At 44.0% G+C, this 7,232-nt stretch overlaps 1 long non-coding RNA gene across 1 annotated transcript; it reads left to right on the forward strand.

Annotated features, from left to right (window-relative positions):
• Window positions 1-1,549: 1,549 nt before the first annotated feature.
• On the forward strand, window positions 1,550-6,857 carry LOC114622166. The gene is made up of 3 exons (XR_003711556.1): window positions 1,550-1,638; window positions 5,020-5,154; window positions 6,585-6,857. It is a non-coding gene; the product is annotated as an uncharacterized LOC114622166 (long non-coding RNA).
• The last annotated feature ends 375 nt before the right edge of the window (window positions 6,858-7,232 follow it).

Genomic DNA, 7,232 nt, shown 5'->3' on the forward strand with positions numbered 1-7,232 from the left:
ACTGGATGTTAGGAACATCATAGAAATGAGGTAACTTTGGTTTCTCCCTTCAGTAAACATAGTCAAGTAGCTTCTCCACAGTACTTGGCATCCAAACTTGTCTTGACTGTTGACCTGGAAAGGTGTCTGGGTTATTCTTGGAGGAACAACCTTTCTAGGTAGGAATTGTCATTATTCACTTTCAGAGTTGACAAGCTCAAGTCACCGGTGTGTGGCAGAGCCAGGAATTGAACACACACTGTCAAGTTTTACAGATTCTACCAAGCCCATAAATATCAGGATGGGGAAGAATCTCTTTTCTCGGGTTAATGGGCAACAAGAAATGATTAGCTGTCCCATGTAAAGGGCCAGGGGCTCATCCAGTGAGTCTCAGAAAGGCTCCTGAGAGAATTGCAAATGCAGATCTACATGCAGTGGCAAATTTTGCAAAGTCACTTTTGCTTCTCACACCCTCCTAAAAGATACCAGTAACCTCACTTGTTTGTTAAGTTCCATGGAACCCTCTGGCCTCACACAGACTTCAACAGACTTTGGCTTTTAAATGTCACATTGTCAGACCTGGAGTTGCTATCTTGGTTTGGAGGTCACTGTAATAAGCTTCTTAAAACAGCAATGTCCATGTCTTACCCCTATGACATTCAGATTCAGTGGCTGTGGAGAGACACCAAGAGCTTTCCTTGTTTACAAATCTCCTCCCATTTTCCACCCAATACCCAGTTGGCTGTAATGTGTGTTCCCAAGGACCAGACTAGGAGGGATTGTCCTCCAGCTATCCAAATGTTTGTACTGAGGTTCTATTTCCACTTTGTCTGAACGATTGCACAAGAGAAGGCCCTTGCTGGGAAGTGGCTTCATGGGTAAAGTATTTGTCTTGCAAGCTTGAAGACCTAAATTCTATCCCAAGAACCTATGTAAAGACAAACAAAACAAAAAACCAGACCTGGTGGTTTCCCATAATCCCAGCACTGGGGAGGAAGCAGAAACAGGCATATTCCTGGGGCTCACTGACAAGCCAGCATAGTCAAATTGGTGAGCTCCAGGCTAGACAGAGACCTTGTCTCAAAAGAGTTGGTCAGCTCCTGAGAAACAGCACTAAGGTTGTCCTTTTGCTTCCACATGGACTCACAAAAGCGTATGCAACAAGTAGACACACATATCGTGCAGAAGAAGCCATGACACTAAGGTTGCAGTGGTACTTGACAAAGCAAGGTTCAGCCTGGACCTTCAGAAAGCGGGGCCTATGCAGTTCTCCACGACCTGATCTGCAATGGCTGGCAATATATTTTTAAGTACCACCAGAAGAGGCACGAACAAATGTCCACGGGAAACCAGGCATCCCTCAGGAAATGTAAATGGGTCAGGGACTCTTAAAGAATTTAAATGAGCATGAAATAGGTGTAGAGGGTTTTCTGGGCCAATATGCAAGCAAACTAGTAAATAACTATTTTCAGCACTGAGTTTGGTTGGTGAAATTTGCATAGACATGTGATGCGCTGAGTGTCTATTTTTACCATGCAAATCTGCAATCTGTAAAGAGAGCTTCGTGCCCCTTGTGGAGATCCAGGCTCAGACTGTTGGCTGGAAAGAACTGATTTTCAGTGAGACTGGATCTGGAGTTCTCCACAGTAATGAGTCCAGGTGAGAGCTGAGGGATGAGCAAAAAAGGAGAGAGGGTACGGGTGGAACGCTCAGGTGGAGCCCTTGTAACACCAAGCCGTTCCCCAGAGTAAAGTGCCGTCCTTGAGAGACGGGAGTTCAAGTGGAAAGTTTGACATTTTCTGTGACGCCAGGCTTGCACACCACTTCCTAACCTTTCTTAGAAAGCCACCACCATCATTATTAACTTATTATGTCAGTGTGAATCTGATCTTCAACATGGAGATGAGGGTGCGCCCTTGACAAATATCGAAGAACTGGAAACGTCTCTGCCTTCTGCCTAGCTCTCCTTTTATTTCAGGTGTCAGCCATGACTTACAGCTAAAGATTTGGGGTAAATTTTTTCATGCTTTAAGTTCCACATATGGCTACCAAGTGGGTATTTTATGGTTGTACAATGGGCTCCCTGGAGGCATGATTTGCCCATGAACTTGGCATCTGTCTTCAAGTTATTAGGCAATAGTAAATTTCCTTGGCCTTTTTCTGTTTTCAGAATGCACATGACAGGACGGAAAGTAAAGCATCTCTCATAGCAAGACCTTGTGTAGGGCAGAGAGCCCTGGATGGGTTATAAGTGGGATGGTGGTGGCTTGTACATGTCTTTTGTTCTCTGGCCGAAACATTATAAAAGCTATGCTAAATAACTACTTGGTAGTGGCCATTTCTACCTGTGGATTTGCCACACAGGTCAGGACAGTTGTTTTAGTAAAATAACTCCTTGGACTGTGGAGATGGCTCAGTCAGTACGTCAGTTACTTGGCTCATGGCTGCAACAAAATACCTGACAAAAGCAACTAAGACAAGAAGGTTGATGTGGGTAGGCTCGCAGTTCCGGGGGATCTAATTGATCACAGCAGGGACATCATGGCTGTAGAAACCCATTGTTATACTGTGTCTGTGTCAGGAAGCAGAGGCTGTTACTCAGCTCCAATTCTTCTCTCTGCTTAGTTTAGGACCCCAGCTTATGGGTTGATGCTACTCATATCTGGAGTGAATCTTCCTGCTTCTGTTAAGCTAATCTAGACAGTCTTTCATAGACATTCCCAGAGGGTATCCTATTCTGGATGCTCCCTTACAGGCGTGTCTAGAGGCTCACGTGTTATCTGAGTCTAACATTGACTTCTAGCCTCTACACACACACACACACACACACACACACACACACACACACTAACTTGTAGGAACATGATCAATATAAAATAGCACTCAAAAGCTCCTCCCTTACCACCACTCTGTTTTATTTTTTGAGACGAGGTAATGTCAAGTATGATAAGTGGAATGCTGATTCCCCCAACCACCATAACTGGCTGGGAGACAGGCTCTCCCATCCAATGGTAAAGTAGAACAATGTGGTAAAAATCCTGTTGTGTTTGCCCAAGGTCTAATAGCAGCCAAGAGCAGGTACACGGTATCTGGAGCTCTGGTGTATGTCTGTGTGGCCCTTAGATACTTTCATTTTCAAAATATTAGTTCTTTGTCAGCCCTTGAGTCTGTGGCAACTGCTGAGCAATTGGCTGTGGCAACACTACCATATTTGGACACTTTTCAGAAACTACGAAGAATTTTGTGACAGCCCTAATGACTTGCCGAATGTGCTTTCAAGGGGGAGATTTTATACCATTTTTTTTCCTAAAGCAGAAAAATCCATATTTCCTGTTCTATTAGTAATTGTGAAAACACAAAATGAAGTGAAGGAGACACATGTATAAGTTTGGGGCTATAAGCTTTTGGGGTACTCAGTTTTGTCTTTAAGACAAAGTCATCTATGTGTAGGTCATTCAGGTTGGCCTTCAAGTGGTGACCCTTCTGTTTCTGTTTCTTGGGTCCTAGGACTATAGGTAGTCCACACTGTGCCCAGTCTATGGTTTTGTTTGTTTGCTTGCTTTTTTGTTTTGTTTTTGTAAAATATAGTAACTTATGTGTACACCAATCTGGAAACAGATGTATTTTTAAAATCAACGTCAAAGAGTTTTTAAAACAGAATAAGCTTTTGCTAACTCTTGGGCCACGTGTAGTACATTTGATATGTGCTTCTTAAGAGCTACGTGAAAGTTTCTTACACCTAGTGTAATGTGATGTGCTTCTCGAGAAAAGCATTTCTTTTCACATCAGTGAGTTTAAAAGACTCACTAGATAGTGTTTTACATCAACCCCATCCATCCATCCACATCCATCTGTTCATTTAGTTATCCATCCACCCAACCTTATGTCCTTATATGAATGCCTCTAGCCATTATTCCAGGCATACACACCTCTGTCCATCCATTTACTCATACATACACATATGCATCCATCCATCCTCCCATCTGTCTACTTACCCCATCAAACGATATAGCCATCCATGTATCTGTCCCAACCTATCCATACATACATGTCCATACATATATACACATACATATACACATATATACATACTTGCATTTACCTTTCCATCTACCATCTATCTATCCACCTGTCTATCCACCCACCCCTCTATCATTCATCCACATATGCACACACACTTGTTCTATGGTGTGTGCAAGGTATTTGCAGTTCAGCCTGTTACTGTCAGAGATGAATCAGAACTGTCCCTATTCTCCTCCACCCTAGAGCTCAGAACCTTATTCAATAGACTCTCAGCGGGTACAGATTTAGAATTTGGGAATTTTGACTGTTTTGTGAGCGATCCTGTGACTTCCCCCATAGCCTGTTATTCCCATTGCTGCATGAATATAGAAAATGCCCTCGATGAAGGTAATGAGCAAGAAGAAATCTCTGAATGCATTAGTGAGCTTAGCTGACAGCCCAGCGTCTGCCCAGAAACCAATGTTGTGATTCTATATACCGTTCCTCTTCTCGGAGGATAAAATACCGCTCCTGGGGGATACAATAGCACACCCCACAAAACACCTGTCAAATCGACTTTGAGAATTTAAGCTGGCATGGAGGTCAGCCACACGGTGGACAAGGAGTCACATAGTCACATGATGAGGAAGAGAGAAGCAGTGTGTGTGTGTGTGTGTGTGTGTGTGTGTGTGTGTAGCCCCAAATGATTAAAAAAAAAAGACATGCTTAGAAAAGAGAAAGAAGAAAAGGAAAAGTTGTGTTTTTCTGAGTAATCCAGAAAAGCGGGGCAGATTCAATAAAGCTGTGTGGCTGTGTGGCTGTGTGGCTGCGGTTCTGTCAGCCACTGCCCCACTTAACGTTTGAATGGGAAGGAAGGTTCAGATGACACAGTCCCTGAAGCTGTGAAGTTTCCGTCAAGCTTCTCAGTAATATCAAAGGTCTTCGTTGACTAAATAGAATAATTCTTATCCTGTTGCCATGGTCCCCGGAGTCTAATTTTGGAACAATTACAAATATTTGCTGGCTGGTTCTTCACAGGTCCGAGTTCCTCTCAGCTCAGATGTCCTTTGGTGACATCATTCATGAGTTGCTGGAGGGAGGGGACACTAGGGACCAGCTCATGGATTCTCCATGACAATCCCATACAGCGGCAATTTTTCTGTAATCTCAAAGGTAAGAGAAAGAATCTTTCATACTCCCCAGTCTCAGAACCTCTAGGAAACATTACCTAGTGTCAGGTCCATGGTATTTGCAAAGCCCACTCACAGGCTCTCCACCACGTAGAAAAGACAGATGTCCTCAGCAATGGCACGGAGTCACTGAACTTGGGGTCACCCTTTATTCTTGGAGTACACTGATCCCAGTGTTCCAAGTCAGAAGTTCCCCAGGCTTCATAGCCCTCCTTGATTGTCCTGAAGGGAGATTATTGATTGACCTCCTGGGTAATGGTCTTGCTTGTCATAGACAGAAAATTACAAAGCCCCACAGAGCACACTGGGACCCACTGTATACCTTCAGTGCAAAGGACCATAGAGGATTTTCCTAAGACAGATTACTTCAAGAGCTGGCATCTCAGTGTGCTTATGGCGGGATGTATAAACAATGCCACTCAGAACCCTTTCCTAGGATACAGTTAGTTGTATAAAGCCAGGATTACCATGAAGAATCAGTGTTAAGGCTCACTTCATTTTCTATACCCTTCTGCTTCCCAGTAAACTTCTCCTCAGGACCTTTCATTCGCCTTCGCCAGCACCTCATCAGTGCTTTGCATTGGGACCGGTGGCCATTTTTACCTAATACCTTCTGCTTAGCAGCACCCCCACCTTCTCTCTTTCCATTCAACTTCCAAACTATAGGTAAACACATGCATCCTGACAACCTCCTCCCCCATCTCCAAGTTCTTCTTTCCTGCATCCTGGGCAGCATGTATCCCTACCTGTTCCACCCTCCCTTCACCTAGCTCTACTCCCCTGGTCCTCTCTCCTCACCTTCATTTTTGCTCTCCTCTGTATGCTATTCTGGGACACACACACTGTTCTTTCCATGGAGAGATGATGATAGCTGGACTGGCATGACAGTGGCTCACAGGAGACAGGAATCAGGAACAACTTCAGCCTAGGGCTTGGTCATGTAGTTTAGCTGATAGAGGGTATGCATTGGACTCTCAATTCAACCCAAGCACCACATGAAACCAGCTGTGGTGGCCCATGCCTATAATCCCAGCACTCAGGAGGTACAGACAGGAGGATCAGACATTCAAATTCATCTTTGGTTTTGTGGTGATTTGAAGACCAGACTTGGATACATGAGACACTATGTTTTGCTTTTGGTTTTGTAAAACAAGCAATCTTATTTCTAGTTAAATTGGTACCCAACACTATTTAGCATCAGTATCTAGGAAGCAGACTCCTGGTCTAAGAGAAGCCCACAATAACCTAGATTATAGGTAAATGGTGCAGTTAGGTGAGGCAGAGGCAGGAAAGAAACTAGACAGACAGGTTGGTTACTCAGAAGCATAGCAATATGTCCCAGGGGACTCTGGGATATGATTATCACCCAGACTTGCCTTGCCCTGAAACAGACGGTACCCTTTCATCCCCTAGATCTTCACGCTGCTCAGGAGGATGGAACAAATCCTACTGGTGGTATTTTATATAAAGAGGTTTATATAGCCAAAGGTCCATTTCAGAAGACATGACTGAGAGCCAAGAGGAGGATGAAGAGCCTGCTTGGAAGCGTGGGGGGAGAGGAGGCTCACCAAAAGCTCAAGTACCACTCCTTGAAAGTCTCCTGCAGAAGCATTGGGTTCCCCATTCCAAATCCCACAAGCACTAACTTAATTCTAGAAAGAAAGGATTTCCCTTCTGTTGTCAATGCAATCCCACTGTGCCTATCTCCACTAATTAATCTTACTGTGTGTATTTCCATGAATTTCCCCTATTGTTTATGAGGTCCTCGTTGCAGTTGCGTGGAAAATCAAGAAGATACTTGTGGATTGCCACAGGAAGCTGCCTGCTATGTCTGTTAACCATGTGAAAAGCTTCTGTGTAAGATAGTGACATCTCGTTCATTTTGTTGTTGTTATCCCTGTCAGGAGAGGTGTTCCGGTTTTGTTTTTTAAAATTCACATCACTGAGATCTATTCTGACCCTTACTTGATAGGCTTCTTCCTTCCCTAAATGACTGTATACCTTGGTCCACTTTTGATGTCACCACTGTCCCGAAGGCATCTCTAGGGAGCTCGTTCTCTC

Source organism: Grammomys surdaster, unplaced genomic scaffold (assembly GCF_004785775.1).
Source record: "Grammomys surdaster isolate TR1022 unplaced genomic scaffold, NIH_TR_1.0 187, whole genome shotgun sequence".
Taxonomy (NCBI): domain Eukaryota; kingdom Metazoa; phylum Chordata; class Mammalia; order Rodentia; family Muridae; genus Grammomys; species Grammomys surdaster.